Raw genomic sequence first — 22,500 nt, forward strand, 5'->3', positions numbered from 1 at the left:
TCTACAAATTCTCCATCTTCTGCTCCATGTGTAGGGGAAGAAAAGCAGGCAATCTGTCATCACACGGAGGGACTCACACTCTGTCTCTACCCCCTGGTGTGACTCCTACACCACATAGAGATCTGGCACACAGCTTTGATGACACTTACTAAATGGATCCAGATAAATTCATGGGTAAACTTACCATTACCCCTACAAGAAAGGCAGTTCATTTCTGAGAGCAAGTGACAGGATCAAAGCCCCGCTAAAAGATGCGGCACTTTGTCCCAGAACCACACCAGTGCCCCTTCCACTTGAATCTAGGACCTCCTTTTAGGGTTCTGTACTCACACAGGATCAAATCTGGTAATCCTTACTCATGCAAATATTAGCCACCATTAGGAAGGTCTTACTTTCAATGCTATGAAGTGAAATCCTTGTGTGTGTCTGCCCTGCAGTCCCTGGGGCATTGCACTTCCTGCAAGCTTTGAACTGGCTTGCTCAGATGCCAAAAAGCTTTCTAAGAAACTGGAGAGCCAGCACAGTGGTACTGCACTGTGAGCTTTCCAAAGAACAAGGTCTGCAAGGGTGGCAGCAACACCAGTGCAAACACAACCTACACAATTCAAACATACTCCTCCATATCCATATTCTCCTCTGCCACTAATAATAAACATCTAAAGCCACAAGTATTAGGTCTCCTTCCCTTAAAGAGTATTATTTGAAGATGGAAAAGAAAAAAAATGACCCACCATACCAGCTGTTTAACAACTGTCAGGAAAATTATGTTTGTCAAAGGCACAGATACATTTTAGCTATTATGTAACAACCAATTGCATCCATGATTTTTTCTATGTCTGCAACAGAAAATAGTCTGTTTGATGTGATTTTCAGGGATTCAACCAGAATACAGGTATATTTAGATATGATACAGTTAGATATTTGAGATTCTCCCACCTTTCTGGGAATTAAGTCAATTCAAGAATTGATCCCATTGTATGTACAATATGTCTTACCTGCAGCCAGAGCAGAGAAGTCTAGTAGTCTGGGCACATGTCTAGGGAGAGGGGACAGGCATCAACACACTTTGGGGCTCTGAGAGATCCTTTAACCTCTTTGCCTTGGTTTCTCCATCTGCAAAAGAGGGTAAAAATGAGACCTGAGTAAATATTATAAAACATTGTAATTCAAAGTAAAATTTTGAGTTAACAGCATTAGAAACACGTAACTGCTTTCTGTTTTTGTCTCTCTGCAAAATTTGGAGCATATGTGCTGTACCAATATTAGCATGTCTTCACAGTCAACATCTAGAATGAATGCTTAAATATTCATTGACTTCAAATTTCAAATTGAAGTTTGAATTGACATTCATTCTGTAGATGTAACAGCATCAACCATTAATCAGGGAATAGAAATAATACCACTCAATTTATATAATCTACATACTGTGGTCAAAATGTATACTTCTAGATATATAATCTCAAAATTTTAAAGTATTAGCTGCTTAAGTAGATCATGTGGTACGTCCCCTCCCTCTTCTAACTGGCTGATTTATGTAACTGAGCAACCAAACAAAAATTCTGAGATGTATGTTCAGCTGTAACGTTCAAAATTTACATTGTGTATTGAATCAAGTAAATACGCAACTCATGCAATCAGGGAACAGAAGAAATAACATGATTTAGGTAACCAGCTATGACTATAAATTTATAAATAATCGAAACAAAAAACTCTACGAATAAAGATTTTTAAAATGCATTATTTGCTGAAGAGGTCTGTAAGTAACTACTGAAAAAATAGTTTCCACATTCACAAGAAAAGAAAAAAATCCAAAATGTACCTAAGGAGTCACTGTGACTTGTTTGTTCAGATCTACCTACCCAGTTATTCTTCCCTCCCTTCCTCCCCCTTAAACTACACCTATATAAATGGAAATTCAAAGCCTATAGTTTCTAATGCACTCTGTGGATTAGTTAATTTTTAGGCGAGTTGCAGGAGTATCTAATGCAAACATTTACATTTACTAAAAGGGGGAAAAAAGAAATATGGAGTTACCAAAATCATTATAGCCATTATTTGAACAGAACATTTCAACCCTGCTGAAAGCTTACAGTCTTTCAGCTCTGTCCTTCTGGTATCTTTTCCAGCCCTTTTTTAAACTACATTCTTACAGATACCATTGACCAGCACAGAAGTCACTGAGTGCATTTCTTCCCTGTAAATGCTTTGCATTGCCCCTAAATTTTGCACTTGCCAAATAACATTCTACTTTTCTCAACTTTTGGGTTCCTGTGCAGGTTTTAGAAGTCTTAATTTTCAGGTAAATTCACTATGGTAAAGAATGAGAAAAGAAAGGAGGAAACATGATTTAAATGTGCTTTTGTCTTCTACTTAAGCTCCAAGAGAGATTTTCAAAGTTCGAAAATGCAATCTCCAGATAAAGACAAAAGCTCCCATGTCATGTCTCTGTAAACCAGAACACAACTGGCACTTAGCAAGTTGTCCTGTCTGCTGATGGGAGCAGCAGGGATGAATCTGGCCAGTCCACTTGCACTTCCTTTTCTGAAACCAGTAATAAAGTTTGAGGGGTTGTTTTTAAAGCAGCTCTTAGAGTGTTCCAGCTCACTACTGTCAGCTTCAGATCTCAAATGCAATTTGATTTATAATTACATTTTAAAAACTAGCATTAAAATAACATTAGAGGGGTCATAATCTGAACTTTTTAATAGTTAGGCACGTAGCATATATTTAGAAATGGATCTCCAACAGGATTCATCTGGAACACATTCTGACTGGAATTCCTTCCTTCAGCCATTTCAGTACTCTACTGAAGCTGGTGTGCCAAGAGGCCATGGTGGAGCCCTGTATGTCAGCATTGCTTTGAATGGAAACTGACTGAAATACACTGCTGGTCAAAGTCTTTTCTTGCATTACAGTCAGGCCCATGTCTGTAAACACCAACAGGTGAAAAAGGCTGGACAATCTGGAAAAAGGCCTCTGCACTGAAAAGACACATGTTACATCCCTTGAAAAATCCAGTTGGCTCCATTGCTTCTGAACCTTGAAGCCACTTAAATTTTCTTGTCCTCTGTGGCACAGAATGATTTGAGGGCATTCACCCCTTTGAGGTCAAGTTCTGCTCATGCCAGCCAAAACACACGTGCAGTGAAAAACTGCATTGCCAACTGTTCCTACCTCCCCCCCCCAGCTGTGCAAACAGCTCACACAGGCACTCAGGGAACCTGTGCTTGCACCTCCTGCACACAAGATGGGCTTCAGATAGGGCACAGACACCTTTCAGATTTTGCCTTGTTCTCCAAGTCCAACCTTCTGATAAGAAAACTTTATAACTATTCATCTCTACACTGGTACCTAACTACAACTTCAGAAGCAAAATGCAGAGAAGGAATTCCATTTCTGAACACTAGTGCTTAAGTAAATGAGCTAGTAAAAAAAAAAAAAAAAAAAAGCCTGTGCCTTAAAACCAAGTTTGAAATTTTATAGGCTTTTACTCCATAATTTGTACTTGAGCCTTCTGTTATTTTTAAACAAATCTAATTTCTTACAGCTGTGAAATTTACATTTTAAGAGTGTCTAGTGGCCATGTGCATTAATTACTTTATTGTAATATTTTAATGAGTTTGGGGTTCAACTCTGAAAGAATCCTTCTGAATCCCTGCTTCCCCACAGAATTACACCAGAACCTGATTCAATCACAACTTCACACACCCTGGTCCAAACCCTGATGGACTTGCACAATATTTTCAGCTGTTTTATGAAATCACTGAACTTTAAAACTGGCCCCAGATTTTAGGATTTCTCACCAAACTAGCCTTTCCCTGGTTCAGGAGCAGAGCTAGCCTTTGAGGAAGCTTGTATTTAGGGCTGAACTTGCTGGCTGAGCCTCATCTCAATGAAAGGAGGTAGCAAAATGCAAAGTTCATCTGTGACAGTTAACATTTGGGCCAGTCTTGTTCAAAATGACACACAATGATGCAATTGCTTCCATCTCAGTATATATGACATAAAAACATGCAGGGCTAAAAGATTAACCTCCCCAAGGAGCTAAATTCACCAGGGCAGACTGAAATGCACTACTGGAAGATTTCCACCTTTGTAAGAAAACTGAAAAGTACTGCAGTATCCATACTCCTGCCATGGTATCCCCTTTATGGATTTTGGTGGTTTGTGTCATGCTAAATTATTTCTTCTTCATCTATGCATGTGCATAAGCAGTGGTGGGACATAAGTAAAATGAACCTGTTTTTTCAGGCAGTTTTCCAGAAGGATTTAGTGCCTGTTCTTGCACTGCTGCAGGTGCAAGTGCTCATCTCAGGACTGAGGCAGAAACCTGCAGACCAACGAGGATGTCTAGAATTTGAGCTGAAGAGATAAACCTTCTTACAACATCCAGTGCACTTTAATTCTCTATGAATAAGCTAAAGATGCAAATCCATAAAACACTGAACAATGGGTTCAAGTACAAATACAGATAAATGCAGGGAAAGTGGGACTGACTGTGTTTAGCTGACTGTGATAACAGTAAGAGGTTCATCAGCTGTCAAGTGCCACCACACACACTGCAGCCACAGTCATGCTTGGAAATCTGACCACTTTTGTCCCCACTCTCACCTCTCTTAGCTAGGGCAAATGCAGAATTGCAACTTCAGTGAACTACCAAGCTTTTTAAAAAGCATGTTTTTAAATCACTTACAATAAGAGCAACAGTTATTATTCAGTACATGCTTTTTATCAGATTGAAGATAAACTTTATTATAACTGGTGGAGATGGTATCAATGATTTGTGGTCTATGTGAATTCTGTAATGAGAAATGGTAATCTGTCTTGGGGCAAACAATATTGTTCTGTTTACTATGCAATTAGCAATATTAAGTCAAGATTCTATAACTGATAGCTGAAAATAGGGGTGGTAGGAAGAAACTGGAAGCACTGGGAGCTGTCACAGGACAATTATCTGAGGTCTATAAATTATTTACGGTACTTTAGCCTGACATTCCCTCTCATCCTCCAAAAATCTTCCATAGTGCTCCAGAGATGCTTGCTGTAAAAGTATTGAGACTGTCAGCAGTTTGGGGCAAAGCCAGAACCTCTCCTTGTTGTGAATACTGAACATGCAGTATAGTGCAGGAACTTCATTTTCAGAAAAGCATCAATAAAATAACAAAAAATCACTCCAAAGGAGAGTTTTGCTTTGAAATAATGGACCAACAACTATGACAAAAAGAGGTGAGACCTAACCTCCAATTCCTGGCATATCTGATGAGAAACAGAGTATGTCCCCTGCATTTAATCTCTTCTTTAATTTTATAAACTGAGTCCCACACCTTTGTGTGACCAAAACCCTGTGTTTCTTGTTTACTCTTAGACCAGCCTTAAGCTACCACCATATGGAGCTGGGAACACCACAGACAGAGCAGAAACAGTCCTTAACTAATGGTCGGAGTAAATTGTGTTGGGAGTCAAGTGGGGCCACTCTCAAGTGGCTGGTTAGGAAAAAGCCTGACCTATAATGGAGCTTCTGTGTAAAACAATACATTTTTTACTTTACATTGTAAAGGACAGAACCGTAAGTATGATCAGCCACAGAAATTTCACGGGCTTTTTCTAGTCTGTTCCTTGCTGTACACATGCAGTCCAGCCCTTTTGGCTCTGATTCTGCAGCAGTAAGAATTTTGAGATTACCTCAACAGGAACTCAGAGCTACAGCACAGAGCTTTCACAGTGAACAAGCAAGACCTATAAAGTGCTAGGGTCCTCCTTGCTAAACTGATCTTAAAAAAAAAAAAAAAAAAAATTAATCAGATGATAGCATTCTTAAAGTAGCCAATTCCATTTGTAGCTCTCTGGAAATGTGATGCTCCCTAGAGAGCTCCCTTGCACCCAGCAGGCAAAAGCCACATTTAAGGCAGCATGACACAGCAGTGCTCTGGCAGTGGGGTGCCACAAGGAAGGGGCTGCTTCTGGCAGCCTCACAGCCCCTCTCTGTGTCCTTTTCCTTAAGGATCTGTGCCTGAAATTCCCATATACCACTGAATGACATCTGGCTGATCCAGAAGATTAGCAGCTTATTCCACCTTTGTTCTCTGCCTTCTTTTAGGACGAGCAATCAATGACACCACAGCAGGCAGAACCCTCCGGCACAAAAGCTAACAAAATTGTAGAATGCTTTAAGGAATGATGTAAAACTTAGCAGAGAGTTAGGGAAGGGTATTCCCACACAGAATCTCTGTACAAAATCCAATGCTACGTGGAAGGGCTCTCAAATTCACTTGACTTTCCTGAACAGAGCAAGGCAAAACCAGCATCAAATGACTGCAAGAGCAGCCTCTTTAAAACTGATAAAAGTACAAGCAGTTTTAATCAAGCGTGCAGTAAATTTGAGGGTTTCCCTTGTGCAAAATAACAGAGAATCAGAGTTTCACAGCAAAAAACCAAACACATACTGTAAAAATAAATGGGAAAAAAAATGAAAGCAGTAGAAAACTTCACATTTCTGCTCATATCTCAGTGATTGGCAGAAGTTGTGCACAAACTTCTACTTTACAAAAATCCACTCCTTGAAGGGAAAAGCACTCAAAAATTGGTATTTATAGGGCTTAATTTCTTTTTCTGAGGAGATCCTGGGTCGGGTCATTCTTCTTCCCTATTGTTCAAAATTTATTCCCAGATAAAGAACTTCTCCCATAAACAGGTATAATAATTTTCTCCAGAAAGCATTTTTTTTTTCTTTTCAGTAATTGGCCTACTTAAATGTTTTAATGGAACATTAAAACTGACATACAATAGCACAAAAGGTCCTCTGACCATAATATAAAGTGAGAGATGAGATTTCTAAAAACTTTTGTATGAAGGTAGTCTAGGATTAACAAAAACAGACAACTATAAAACTATCTTTAAAGGTCATAAATTAGGTACTCTCTTAAATGTAATTCAATCATTCACTGTTATAGGAGCTTGATTCTATTAGTTGTCCTATGCATTTTACAAAACAGAACTCCATTAACATTATTCACTTATAGCTTCCCTCTATAAGTGGATATTCTGCTCAACAGGCTTTAAATAGATTTTTTTTTTTTCCCTGAAATTGCTATTAAGCATACTTTTACTCAAAGGGCAAAGTAGGCATAGGATTATGCTTGTACTTCATGCAAAGGATACATTTTCAGCAATCAGAACCACATTCCTATGAAGTAAAAATACTCTATATAAGCCGATTGTTTCTATCCCTCCTAACCTTGCTCAATAAGGACTCTATTCTGATCTTTTGGGTTACACACAAGTTTTCTAATTTGGCTGAATAAAGGTATCTTGTTGGGCAGCTTCATGAGCATATTCTGTGTCTTGAATTCTGACCTTGACATGTTCAAGGTGGATCTCAGTTATAAGATGCTGCTCAGAGAAGGAAAAAATACTTTCATTAAAAAAAAATCATCAGGATTTTTTTTTTTTTTTACTTTCTTCAGTTAAGGAGTACATTATAGAAGTCCTGCTTTTAAAAACCTGGCTTCAGAGAAACACTGAAATTATAAACCTTGTAAAAGTGACTAGTACACATATGCAGCCACAAAATTTTTGGAGCAATTTGCCTAATCCATAGTTACACTTCAGCCACAGAAACATCTACTGTAGATCATCCAGCTCTGATTTCATGTTGATTTTACAGTGAGTGGTTGTATGCCCTCACCTCTCACAGGTTAGATGATTCCGTCCTGCACATGCAGAGGAGCTTTGTGCTGGGCCAAACCTCAGATCCCACCAGCAGCCTCAAAGGATTTTAGCCACCCTGCGATGCCGAGCCACATGCCACAATAATCTGACACACAAACAGCCTTTGACCCATTGAGGTACTGGAGTTGCAACAGCACAATCTGTACATAAAATATGCATATGCTGAGAGCCAAATCCTCTTTCAGCTGGTTACCATATTCTGTGTTCATGTCTTACTGCTTAAAGCAGCACACATGGCAGAAATCCTACACTGTTGTTCTCATCGGCCACACCAATCCCAGATAATCAAGTCAGGGCAGACACTCTTTTCTCAGAGGAAAGGGTTGAATTTTATCTGACCACCAAGCTTCAGCTTGCACTTGAGGTTCTAATTTTCTCCTGGTCTTAGCCCATTTCTGTCTTGCTCTGGCACATACTGCCCTAGTAAGTACATTTATTACCTCAGTAATTCCTCTGAGGGCTGTCTTACTTTCACTTTATATCTGGACTCACATAAGCATCTCCCCATTTTACAAGGAAACATTTATTAGCCTCTGATAGGAGCTTCCTGTTCCACCCTGCAGAATCCCACTGTCTGTTACCCTTCAAAAGCAGACTAACAAGTTGCACCCCCCTGGGCAGCTCTCGCTGCTGGTGTTTGAGTGCTGGCTGTGCAGCATGGACATGGAGAAGGCATGGAGGGGCATGACCAGGCATCCCAGGGGATCTTCTTGGGCTGTTTGCAGGCCTTTATTACTCAGCAGGCCACACATAGAGTCAACATGGGGCCCTTACACAATGGTACCTCTCACTAACTACCAGTACTCGGTCAGCCTGCAATTTCTAGGGTGCCCCACTCATGCTCCTTGTTCATGCCCTTGGAACCAGTGCAGAAAAGACCTGTGAAAGTCTCCTTCACCCAAGGTTTCCTCAACTATGAGGTTGATCTTATTACTTTGGGACACTTGAACAGTAGAGGGTAAGCCTATTATATCATAAAACCAGGGATTTCTTCTGTAATTCTTCCAGTTCACAGCTAATTATCGTACTTGAGAGCTGCTCATGGGATTTTTTTCCAGGTACTTGTGGATCATCACTGCATATTCCAGGTCCACCCTGCAAAAATCCTCAGTCTAGCAACTATTTGGTAAAGCTGGTCCTGTCCAAAAACTGTCCAGCATTCCACAGTGTTACACAGGAAACTTTGGCCATGATCCTCTCCAGTCACAGCACAGACATTTCATCAGAGGAGGTAAAAAAGTATAATCACTAGAAAATAAAATTGCATGGATTTGCCCCAGCTGTAGGTCTGGGGACAAGAAAAAGATTTCAATGCACTATTTTGTTGGAAACCATGTGAAGTCTCTCATCCACATCAGCCTGCTATTTTTTACTTCTATGGGAGCAGACAACATTCGTATTCAGCTGCTCACTTATAAATAAAAAACATTTTCACATGGCTGGATTGGAGTGGCCTCTTTTTTCCCCCCCTCTTTCGGTTCCCATTATTTTATATATTACACACATGTTCTGTCAGCGAAGCTCACTTTGTTATCTGAAACATCTGTGGTACCCTGCTGTGGAGAAGGCCAACACTGCTGCTGCTGTTGCTGCCTGTCTTTATTAGCCACTGATTTGCTGATGTCGTCCTCCGACGGCTCCAGTTGGCCTCCGCAGCGCCGGGGCTGCACGGCACAACTGTGGGGTTCTGTGACCTGCCAGAGGGGTCCTGCAGGTTCACAACATGGCAGTTACCCTCTCTAGGAGGGGGTGAAACCAAGGTTTCATGTGGGAGTTCATGCAAGCACTGGTGTTTGTATTTCTAAAGGAATCTCAGTGAATTTACCTGCAATGCCATTGCAAGGAGGCACATCCTCATCAGATCGAAAGGAACTCCCACCTGAGGCTCTCATGAGATCTGGCTGTTGAGCAGGCAAAATGTTTTCTCCTTTCTTCCTTTTGGCCAAGTGAAAAGTTACCTGGATTGATCTCCTTTAGCCTTATTTTCAAGTGCATTTTACAGTTATAGTCCTGACATACTGCTCAGTCCCATGAAACTCCCTGGGATCAACTGTTGCTGGAAAGATTACCTAAGGTATATAAGTATGGATTTCTTATGGAGTCAAGAAAAGTTTTTAGAAGATCCACTTAGATAAGGAAATATGCATATGTTTCTTAAATAGCATATTTCAGATAAGATATTCTGGTCACCTGATAGAAAATGAAGCTATTTCTATGTATTTTATACATGTACTTTCAGCAAGCAATAGCACTTCAGTAAAATCAGCTTAACTATTCCCCCTCCTAAAAATCAAAACCCTCTTATCTTCATATAGATTTCTTATGCAATAGATGAGGGGAATATTCATTCCATAGAAGAATCTGAGAGATGATTGTTAAACCACAAAACTTAACAAGAACATTTAGGGGAAGATGCAAGAACAACTCACGAAAGCGCTCACATGGACCAAATTTCCAGCTGATAGCATTGCTTTTGTGGGTCTACTGTTTTAAGAAACTGCTCTCTAATACAAAGCTAAGACAATAAGAAGTTAAAGGCACTTCCTTTCCTTTTTAAAGAAATCTATTTATCGGTGACAAAAATCTGAGCTGAGTTCTGACTCCCATAGGTACACTCAAACCAGCTTTCTTGTAGATTTGTCAGATCTCTCAAGGACTGGGAGCCTGATACAGAGAATAATTATGGTATGGATGTATCACGTGAATGCTGTCATAGATCTTTTACATGCAAGTCAGTGTGCATATGTGGCCAATTCAAGATTCCAGATTGAAGACTGATGTGGAGATAATTATAAATGAAAATAAAACACAGCTTTTGAAATAACACTCTGTTTTCTTTAGAAAGTAATTGATCACCTAACCCCAGAAGGAAGGCTGAAAAGTTACTATATAACAAAGTGCTAGTAGCAAGCAGCTTGCTATATATTTCAGGATCAAGACCATGATGACAAGGATAGAGAATCAAGAAAATAAATGCCACAAGGACATCTCTCCCCTCCTCAAACCCCTTTTGCTTGGAGCATTACTTACTTTTAAATTTAGTTTGCTTATATTACACAGCTTTAGTGCCCCAAAACATCTAAACTCTGTGCAGAAACAGGAAGGATATTTCCATATTTAAAATCTGAACCTCATTTCCTATCCCCTGAAAATACCTGAGATGTGATAGCACTGGTCTCCAAAATAATTTTCAGATTCCCCACTAACAACTTGGCATGCACTAGAACAAGCTTCAGAACTGCTCCCTGGTCAATTCATCGTGTTTCACCAGAGCAGGAACTAATCAGAGAGTCACAGGTTGTTCCCCCTGCTCCAAGCATATCCTCAGAGGGAAAAATGGGATGGGATACTGTTGCTACTGCTGCCACTTGCTGAGGATTGTCTAAAGAAGGTATTTCAAATCCTCTGGAGGCCAGGGAAGTCACAGATGTTTTCCACTACCAGAGGAGTACAAAGTACCTGAGCAACAGCAAAGATCTGATCTTAAACTTGCAAGATAGCTCTTATTTGGAGGAAAGTGCAAGGAAGGAATAAAATTAATGTATACACATGAACAAGTCCAAAACTTGGAAGATGAACTGAAAAGTCAATTATCTTTAGAAATTTTAAAACTGCAAACAGTTTCAAGCAGGACAGTTTTTCACTCTCTCCAGATCCTTCTGCAGGACATATGTACAAGATAGAAAAAGACTTTACATAAAGAAATATGCTAACTTGAAGAGAAGATATTTATGGTTGTGGGGAAAAGGAAAAAAATAGTGCAGTGTTATGTTGGAATGATAGTAATTTCTCTTTTACCGTTTGTGTATGTCACCATCTATTGTTACGCAGTCTTTCAACATTCATCTGAATATTTCATCCATGCAGAAATTAGTCCCAGCATCTTTTTTCTGGATAATGTTTGGCGGGCATTGCTTCACAACTGCAAACAATCCTTTATTGCTATTGAGTGCTACAGTCAGGCTTGTTCCACACTGGAGGTTAGAATCTGATCCTAAGTCCATTAAATCACAGAGTCTTTTTAAAGTTTAATCTTGAGAGGATTTGAGTTATAAACAAAGGACACTATACATGGGGAAAGAAACAACAGAAAACTATGAACTTATGACATTAATGCAACCTCAAGTTCAAATTTTGTGTGTGATTTAGCAAGAAAATTCTGAGCTTTCAGCAGCAGCCTATGCACCCTGGCATGTGGGCAAAGCTAAACGCAGCATTGATGATCATATCCAAAACACACATATGGATCCCATTTTACTATAGACGTGATTCTTCATGTGCAAAACATGTGTCTGACTGGTTTTCTTTGGCTTTTTAAGATGTGTTTCTTGTTCTCTGGTGGGGGCAGGGAGCAGAGCAGTAAATAAACAATTTGCATGGTCCTTGAATATACATTATCTATGAAGAGAACAGCCTGGGATTCAAGGGCAGGTAAAAAGCCTGGACTCCAGCTAAAAGTATCAATTTCAGCAAACAACCAAGTGCCAACAGAGAGAAACTTAGTCCACTCTACATCTTCTGCAGCACACTAATCTATCCCACTCTATAATTGCTAGATAGGAAAGGGAAAAAGGGCTCCAGATGCTAATAACTTGGAAGTGGTAATTAGAGGAGTCCGCATTACTGCTGCGAGACTCCCATCTTCCCTTGATTACTGGAAAGAAATTTTTTTCCAGTGGGTCTCCTTCTCACGTCTAAAACAAGCAGCACTTCTGTGTTCCTTAGCTCCATCTCTGTCTCACTAAACTCATCAACAGGAATTTGATTGGGCCCAGAAAACTTTCTCTGTCTTCCTTAACATTGGAGGATGCTCTGTTTCCCATAGAAAATATCCGCAAGCTTATAAGGTGACCTAACAGGAAAGTACCACAAGCCCCAACTTTTAGCTATGCAAGATAAAAATTGCCTTCTGCAGCCCCAGCCTGAGTGTGACAGAGAACAAGAGTCTGCTTCCCTTGTTTCAAAGGGTAACAAATATCTTTAAAGGCTCCTTGAGCATTTATAATCTCTATGATCACAGAGACAAAGTAAGTCTGGAAAGGGTCTGAACATCGCATGAGAAAGTAAAAGGAAAAATACACTTATCACAAAGAGGGAATGCATTTGTATTATTATATTGAAATAGCACAAGGCTACAATGACAGGCTATAAATTTTTCTCTTGGACTGTACCCAATATTTTCCATTTCAAGTAACAACAGTGTAAGAAAGAGCGACTCAGAATTAATAGGAATTACAGACATAAATTGGTAGGTACTTAGGTGAAAAAGAACCTCAAATTCAGCTGCTGTTAAAGGAGAAAAGGTTAACTAGCCCTGTGAGCAGCCCTTGGACCCATTTGTACTGCTGACAAAGTGACCAAAAAGGTATGCTTAGATTTTAACAATGGTGCCCATCTTTATAATTCTCAAATTCATAGCCCAGAATGTTACAGTGAATATTTTGGCAATGAAAAGCATCTTGTTTCTATGTCTGAAATTTAACATTAAAAACAACACTAAGCCTAATCTATGTTACCAGGTAATAATAGCAGTGATAGTAACTACATGGTTCTGCAGTGATGAGAATTAAGTTACAGAAATTTCTCACTTCTACTTTTTCTGATTTGATATGTCATTTCATTAAACAACCATGAATTATTGAATATTAATAATTTTAAATCAGTGCTGTGCCTTAAGATATACACTTACAGACTATTAGTATTTTTCTTAACCCTTTTGTTGCTGTAACTGGCTATTGAAACACACTGGCTGCTTAGTTAAAAAAAATTGAAAATCAACCAACCAGCCAAGCAAACCGGGCTGCAAGGAGCCTGTTAGCCAAAGCCAATGTACATTAGCTAAGCTGGATCCACAAGAAGAACATTTTTTTCCTCCGTTTTAAGACTCAATCCTACATTTGGTTTGGTACATGTAAATCCACACGGTTTTCTAACAGGTCCATCAAACCTTGAGAGAGATAAGTCTTAAAACTCAAACTAAACCTGGCAAGTCCTCTTTTTTCCCCACTATACAGACTTCTAAAAAGAGAAGGACTGCAAATATTGTAAAAAAATAAAATCAATGCAAAGTGGTTTAGCACAGGTGTTGCTGTTATTGTGCTACATTTGGAAAGCCCACACATTCAGCACACCTTCAATTCACACACCCAGCTGTGTGAGGTGGTGGGCTATTGTTAGTTTACAGGTTTGCAATAGAAAGCATGAAGTAATATTGGCAGGCTCAGGAGCTTTTTTTTTTCCTTATGATGTCTCCCTGCATCTATTTATCTAGTTCTCCTTGCTTTGTTTCTGCTTTTATATTCAGCATATTCAAAAAAGGGTCAGGAGAGGTTTTAAAGATGTAATGCCACGCTCAAGCCTTTTGAACACTAAGAGAAAACCTCAAAAGGTTCACGCATAAAGGAACAAAGATATAAGGATAGCTTTGAACCTAAGGGGCTCTCTCACTGCAAGCAAGTGCATTGCCAGCATGTCACAGGTGTACACCACATGAGCAAGTGAAAAAATAAAATGCCTTTGTGAAGGGGTGTGATGCTGACGGGTCCGAGTGCAGAATGCATTAATCCCAGGGTGAGCGCGTGCATCTGTTAGATATTTATGTAGTTCCTACTAGTAGTTTGTACAGATATCTGAGCAGGTGAACGTCAACAGCTTTGAGACCATATGGTAAAGAGAGGCTGGGAGAGGGTAGGGGAAGGCCACCAGGCACTCTGTGTCTGACAGGAGGGCAGGCACCCCCAGCCTGAACATGGCCCTGGGTAGCCGGCACTCCGGGGCCAGCCTCAGACTCCGGCTGGCTGAGCCGTGGGACACCGGGGCAAACAACTGAGCCTTCCTCTCAATTTCCCCCTCCTTGAACAAGAGTTACTAGAATGTAACCATACAACAGCAGTTTTCATTCATGTCCCTCTGGTTTGTCTTTCCTTTTTTTTTTTTTTTGTGTGAATTAAGTAGAATTTTTTTAATGTATTCAAAAAGTTTGTTTCGTAGAGCTGCATTGAAATAATTTTTAGATGTTGACTTTAGTTTGTTGGAAGAAGACAGAGTGAAGATCTCTGTCTCCTGGTGGTTACAGGAACACACTACAGCAGGGAAGAACCAAGTCCTGTTCCTTTGCCTGGTTCAGAAATTGTTTTATTTTTGTTTTTATATATTAACTCTGAGACACTCCAGTTCAGGAATGACATGAGTCAGAACCTGAGTCATCTCATTTCCCAGAACAGTCTTCTGACCACCAGACTGCACTCCTGGTAGGTATATGTATAAGCACAATTGAATCCAACCTGTTTTCCAAGAAAAAAATCAGTTTTAAGAAAAACAATGCACTTTCAAAAAGTGACATTTTGTCTATAATGTTTAGTTTCTCTACTAAATATCCTCAGCAAGGAACTGTGAGAATTCATTCATCTTTGAATGAATTTATAAAACATGCTGAGACATCTCTGGCTGAAATGTATGAGGTTTTTTTATGATTAGCACAGAGTATTAGAACCCAAAAATTGTCAGTTTAAACTCCCTTTTAACCTAGACCCCTCAGTTACTCCTACTATACATGACTTTTGGGAAATTAAAGGAAAACTGTTTTGATAATAAATGTAAATCCTCTAAAGGAGGTATGTTAGGAAAATTTTTCTTCAAATTAAAATTTTCTGTAAAATGGAGAAAACAAATCTCTTAAATCCCTTCCACTTCAAACAGCCCAGAAACTACCTTGAACCCTCCATGGTTCAAGTTTCTCTCAAGGGTAAGGGAATCAAAAACTAGCTTGGGAGTCCTCTAAGACCCTTTTGCTAGAGGAGTAATTCCACCTTTGAAAATCTTGGTGCAATGAAGTGAATTCATCAAGAATTGCAATTTCATTTTTGATACAGGTCCACAGACACACACAGAGCTGCAGAAATGTGCCTTCCTCACCCTTCTGAAGCATTACAGCTTCACTGAGAGCCTTGCAGGGAGGATCCACACACAGGGCATGGGGCTTGTAGTTCAGCATTGCCCAAACTCTGCTCCCAAACACTACTAGTCCATAGTAAATCCCATGAATTTCAACAGCTCCACTGAGACTGTTGCTAAGTGCTTCTGAAAATATCTAATCACACCTTCCCATCCTCTTGTACATCTACCTCTCACAATATCAGAACACACACTCTTGTAGTAGCCCTTTTCAATTTATTTCCCACATACTTCCCTTGCCAAGAAGATATTGTTCATACCTCTCCTTCCCTGAGTAATTAACTTGTTCCAATCCTTGGAAATGAAACACTCACCCCTGCTTTTGCCCCAGCCCTCAACAACCTCTTGCAAAGCTCCTCTTGCAGCTCACCACCCCATGGAGTGGGGGAAGATACACCATAATTGCTCTGTGCTTGGCACCTGAGAGGGGAATAATCCCTTGTCTTTTATTTCTCTGCTCTACTTTAATGAAGCACAGTTAATAAAAAGGGGTGTGAATAAAGCTGGTGGTTTACACCACCCTTACACCCACCACCCTTGTTGTTGGAGGCCCCTTGGAGTGCCCCTCACTCCAGCATCTGGTCGAGATTGGCAAATCCCAGTGTTGCTCCATGGAAAGGACAACATCAGGAATGACATCTCCCCTGTGTATTAGAAAATATTAATTGAGATTTTTAATTTGGGGAGTTGGTCATTGCACGGCATCTGTAAAATATGCCCCAAACATTCTCAGGACTACAGCTCAAAGAGTTTGATTAAAATTGACTAAGATCAGTCTCTCATCCTTCTGTTTAAAAAATGAGCATTCATTTATGCAGTTTAATTCAAAGATTTATATATGATTAAAATTACTATAAGATGTCTAGCTTTTCTGCAATAAACTGCAATGGCCATCAAAATATTGATAGTCATTGGTAAATTACTTCTGGTGTTTAATCAATGTTATTTTTTTATCATCCAATTTCTTCTTCAAGTCAGCTTCTAACACTAAACTACATTTCATCAAGGTTGGTAAAATGTTTAGAAAGGAACAGATGTCAGAATATGGGGATTGCCAATAACACTGATGGAAGCCAGTAATTTCTTTCCTGTCCAAAGGCAAAAGAATGAAGAATAATCTAGACTGTATACAATAATACAAGATTTACTACAACATTAATGGCTATAAAAAGTAAAAGTATACAAAAGCTATCTCCATTTTTTTCAAGCCATCACTAAGGGCAGTGTTTTTCAATTTGAGACCATTTTTACAGGAAAATGAAAGGTCTAGGTATTCTTAAACCTTTAAATATCCATAAAATAAGGACGAAGACACAGGCTAGCTGTAGTTGCTTCCAAATATACTTGTATATTAGTCTATTGTGCAAGTTAATAATTTTGCCAAATCTCAAAAAATGTGGATGCAATCTTTCCTTTAAGAAAGCGGCTCAGCTTGTTATTTACAGATTGTAACATTTACATAAGAGTTTGGTTTAACAAGAGATATAAATATAGATAAAACCCTTAGGACTTCATTCTTTAAACTGCCCTCTAAAAATCTGCCCTACAATTTGCACACTGAATTTTGTGCAGACTATTCTTGGAAGCCTTTTGTGAATTAGGGAGAACTGACTCGAAACAGGGGCTGGTTAATCACAATTTTGCAAATTGTACGTAGCAATCATCCTCACATTGTGAAAATCAGATCTATAAAATGCTGATGTTTTAAAGCTGAAAAATAAATAAGCTAAGTAGGAGTACTTTGCTAAGGAAAAAAAAAAGAGTAGAAGACCCTTTGCAAAGAAATCCTCAAAAAAATAATAACCAGAGTAAGAGAAGTGGCATCATAAAGTGCATCTCCATTCCAGGTCTCAACTGCAAGCTGGAAAAAAATGTTACCAGCTGACTGTTCCTGCCCAAGTCTCATGTCAACACTCACCTGAATACACAAAACTGCATTTCCAAGAATAAGCCTGTGAGAGTTTAGTACTTCAGAAAGCTCCTGTATGTTCACCTACCACCTGGGCAGGCCTCCAGTGGAGGCAGGGCTGGAGAAACCTCACCCTTCCCGTGTCCATCAGTGCCTGGCTGTGCCCCCAGGCAGAGCTGCCCTGCCTGCACACCAGGAGTGTCACTGCAGCACCAACTGCAGCCACCTGGCCACCACACCTTATGGTGCAAGTTGAATGCAAGCACTTGACAATAATGGCTGGCAACTAAATAGTTTGAGGGAGAAGGAGCAGAATTTATGTGGAAAAGAGGATACCTCAAAGAAGACTTTTTGTTCTACTTTAAGCTGCAGCTAACATAATTTCAGAATTCTTCTTTTCCACATAGGTTTTGCAATTCCTAACATATAGTATAAATGAATGTCTCTTTCTATTTATTTTCCTTTATCTGTTACAAAAGGACTTTGACAAACTGACTGCTTTGAGCGTACAAGGATTTGCTGAAATTCATGCAAAATGTTACCAATATCATTATATGACAAGACCATTGGGATTCAGCAGTGACACAGTGTGTGTCAGTCACCTTCCTGCCATTCCAAGCCCCTTCGCTATGGACACAAGTCACAAACAGTGGAAACTCTGTTTCCCTGATGTTGATCCTCCCCAAAGGTCAGGTTTCTTACCTCAAACATTCCAGCAGTTGCTTAGACTGCAGTTGAGGAATTTTGTGTAACACTGCTTCTAGAAAGCAAATATTTATGTTAGTAAATACCATTAAAGTATTACTGTTATACAGGTATTCTCATTAGCAAACTACTAAATAGGAGGAAGAGAATTTTAAACTAAATGGATAAAAACATACTATGTTTGCGTATTAAACAAACTTACCCATCTTAGCTGATCATGCTAAGTGTTTTGCCAAACATGAAGTCTGGCTATTAACTATTTTTATGAGAATTAACGTTTTTAGAATTACTATAAATTCAGAATTCGTGCCTTTGCTACAGAGAGCAGGCAGATGCAGCAGGCCCTACAAATAGGCACTACCAGGATTTCATAAAAGTAGTGGTCAGGAAAAAAAAGAAAAAGGAAAACAAAGGACCCACAGGAACCTTATAGGGGGATGAAATAAGGAAATTCCTCTTGAATAGGAGAGCCTTACATTCTTGTCTGGCTCTGAAAAGGTAGTTCAGGGATTTAGCTTCACACATGATAAGTGAATATCCTGAACATCAGGCTCAGTTATTCTGGTAGAGCACATTTATTCACCCACTCCTGCTGGAGTTACCCTTTTGTTGTCCTTTTCCCTTTTTTAATTGAAGAAAGCATTTAGCCTTCGTCATTGCGTCTGAGAGTCAAAAGGAAAAGAGTTCAGGAATCTCAAAGTACATATTATTTATTCAAACAGAACAGCTTTAGCAATTTTGGCCATCGAAACAAAACTTTTTAATAGCTGGAATTTGTAAAGGATGAAAAGAAAGCTCTTTCCTTTGAGTTCCACCCCACTACTCATGTTGGAACCAGGATTTACAGAGGTAGAGCTGAGCACCTTCCTTTGTTTCCTCTGCTTGTCACTTTTGAGGCCAAGACTACATCAGGAAAAGCTCCTATGTTACTTATTAATTCAAAATAAAGCTATTTTAAGGCCCTTATAGATGATGCCTCTTGTGAAAAAGGACCATGGGACGCTCATAGCAATGCAGGGCTGTAAGTGGGAAGGAGTCTTTCAGGGATGGGATCCCTGTAATGAAATCTCCCATAAAAACTTCGGAAGATTCTTGTTTGCTGTTTTGAAGACAACCTGCCTGTGAGTCCAGATGTACTCATCCAGACTTTCAAACACACATTTCAATGTGATCTGAGTTTAAATGTAAGATGGTAAATGAGCTATTCATCATCACACCGAATCATCTTAAATATCACCTGAGCCATTTCACTTATTTGAGAAATGTTGGCAGCTCTGCAGTTGAAAATACTGTATATTTCAGAGGCAAAATGCCCAAGACTGGATTTTTTAATTTAACATAATGAAGCAAAAAAAGTGATTTATTCCTTGTTTGTTACATCCACTTATGCTGATAATTAGGCAAATGCTTTGCCTCTATGTTCTTGTTACCTTCCTGAGTATTTCTACTGAGGGATTTTACTCTTCCTGCAGCTCAGCTTTTATTCATGATCTGAGAACACTGAATTTTCTATTTGTTATTGTGTTTTAGGCAAAGATGTTTCAGAAACATAATTTTAGTACGGATTCAAAATTCAGAGCACTTTAAAAAAAAAAAAAATTCTGTGTCTTAGAACCAATCCATGACTCCAGCAGCAGGTGATTCACAGTCCCAGTGCTCTGGGGTTGTGAGCAGCAGCCAGCTCAGGTAGGGCACAGGACAGGTACTCACACACAGAGCAGCCCAGCAGTGTTTGATTCTGTGTGTTGACCCAGACATTAGGATGTTTACTGTCTGCATCCCACTCCTTCCCTCCCTGAAAAACTCTGCAAAACCAAACCAGCTCACGACATGTCAGCTTTCTGATGGCTACATCAGTCTCTGTCTCCCAGCACTTCTCTACTGCTTGGCAAGATTTGACCTCGTGGCTCTAACAAATCACACCAACTGCCTGGACAGCACAAGCAGACATTCCTTCACACGAGCCCAGAGGCTTTCAGGGCAACATGAGGCATCTGCTTGAGAAAATTGTAGGCAGTTGCTTGGGAGCAGAGTAGAATGTTGCTTTACAGTCCACTATAATTTTATTTTTATTACTACTACTACTTAACAGGAGTAGTTTGGAATAACTATAGTTTTCTGCTCAAAGCCAAACTCTTGCCAGATGCTGCTGCTCACAGTCCAATCCGAGAACAGCAGAACTTCCTGATGCTGCCTCTGAAGGGATGCAGACCTTGATTCCATGAGCCAGACAGACACAAGAGATACTACTAATTAAAAACAAAATATTCAATTCCTAAAATAACCCTGAAAATCTACAAATCAGCATCAGGGTATTTTAAATTATCCCATAACTCCCATAAGCAAAAGAGCTTGAAAATGTCTCTCTTTGGAGACAGTTTTAAGTATTTTTTTGGCTACATCCACATAGGAAAGAGGTTCTACCCTTAACGTTTTAGAACATTATAAGAAGATCCAGAGGAATTAGCCTCATCAAGCCATTTAGAAAAGTTTAAGGAAAGTGACCATAGGAATAACACCTTCTCTCAAAGCCAATGAATATCACTTAAGACGTGATCATGAGCTTCAAATTTTAAAAAGCTTTAACACTTTAAAACAATATAAATTATATATACAATATAGACAATATAGGGAAGTGCAATGAGAGCCACCAAATCTATTTTCTCCTCTGTGATTCTCATGGCCCAGTGTCTCTGGCCTCACTGCATTTGTGGATTTGAAGCCATCTCCTGCCTTGGACCAACCTGGAGCTGGTCACCAGCTGCAGATGTGCCTGCTAACTAGGGTCATTTCAAGTTTGTTTTGAATAACTTCCTCTGTTTACCAATATTTTTAAGAAGTTCAAATCTAAAATCTCTGCAGCTAGAAATGTGCAACATGCAATGTGGCCAGCATAAGAAAATTTGAACAGACACTCACAATTTTTCTGGTTCCCTGTTAGGGGAGCAAGAAAGATCCACATTACATCCATTATCTGTCCTTAAGTGTTTTTTGTCAAATTTGGACTCTGCCACCATTCTTCAGTGACAGACATTAGGTATGACATTTTTTGACACAATGTCAATAGTGACATCAGTAATATTTGACACAAGGCACATTGGGGTTATTTGACACAGACAATTGGATAGCTCAGGGCACTGGAGATCCAATGCATAAAGAGTTATACCTCCAAGTCACCAGTGAATATCCAGCCCAATGCTTTCTAGCTGCTACCAAATGATGGCTCCTCAGAGTCTTATAGAGGAGGAGCTTGGGTGTATTGAACAGATGTCCAGAAAACAAAATTTAGCACAATAAATTACATTAATCTGTGCCCTATGTTGAAACACCATGGAATGAATAGTCAGTGACAAAGCTATTCTTCTACTGCTATCTGTAATTCCTTTTAAAAATGGTTGAATCCCAAAGGAGACATGGGAGGATCAAATGAGTCAGAGAGCACTACAGCTCCAGTCTCCTGAATAAGATTTCTGTCTCAACAGCTTTCAGTCCCATGGCTTTCATTAGCAGTTAAATACACTTAGGGGAAAATACAAATGTGAAATCTTACTTTCAATGATGTGTTTTCCAAATATTTCACAATTGGCTAATATACAGGACTCACAAATGCTGAACAGAAGCAAAATGAATTACAGATATGATCACTCCAGAATTTCCTAGAGTGCCACAGTCCTGATTAAACAAAGCATTTCTACCTACATCCAATACAGCACTCATGTAAGACCAGAGTCTTGCAATATTTATTATGCATCTGGCTGAGCTCCCAAGTCCTGCATCCAGCCCTGAGGTCCATTACTCACACCCTGGAAGCTCTGGACATGAGCAGAAGGAGGTGTTAGTCCTGGGGACATATGGAACCACCTGGGCTTACAAGGACAGTCACCTGCCCAAGGTACCTGGGTGCCTGGAGAATTTCATATCTCTAAGCCACAGATTTAGAAATCTAAGTTCCATTGAGTCATCTTAGAGTGCATGAATCCTCTTTTGAAGCAGATGTTTACATTTTTATCTTACTCTAAGGTTTTGCTTGTGTTCAAACACCTTTAACACATGCAACTTCACAGGAACAGGACTTCTTTAAGGAGCAGGGTCATGTTTTTTAGAGTTCAGTGTTAAATGTTTTACTTATAGTCCTCTTTTTTTTTAAATAAGTACAACTGCCAAGTCAGAGTTAATTCATGAAGAAAATGCACTCCTCTTTTTTT

The 22,500-nt window shown here is 39.5% G+C and overlaps 1 protein-coding gene across 1 annotated transcript in view; it reads right to left on the reverse strand.

Annotated features, from left to right (window-relative positions):
* The window catches only part of ZNF536 (zinc finger protein 536), a 289,579-nt gene that overhangs the window by 241,435 nt on the left and 25,644 nt on the right, over positions 1-22,500 (reverse strand). The window contains exon 3 of the mRNA XM_059857004.1: positions 996-1,113. The gene's annotated coding sequence lies outside the window, so the exon portion shown is untranslated. The remainder of the gene's footprint in view (positions 1-995; positions 1,114-22,500) is intronic.

The sequence above is a fragment of the Haemorhous mexicanus genome, chromosome 12, assembly GCF_027477595.1.
Source record: "Haemorhous mexicanus isolate bHaeMex1 chromosome 12, bHaeMex1.pri, whole genome shotgun sequence".
In the NCBI taxonomy this organism is placed as follows: domain Eukaryota; kingdom Metazoa; phylum Chordata; class Aves; order Passeriformes; family Fringillidae; genus Haemorhous; species Haemorhous mexicanus.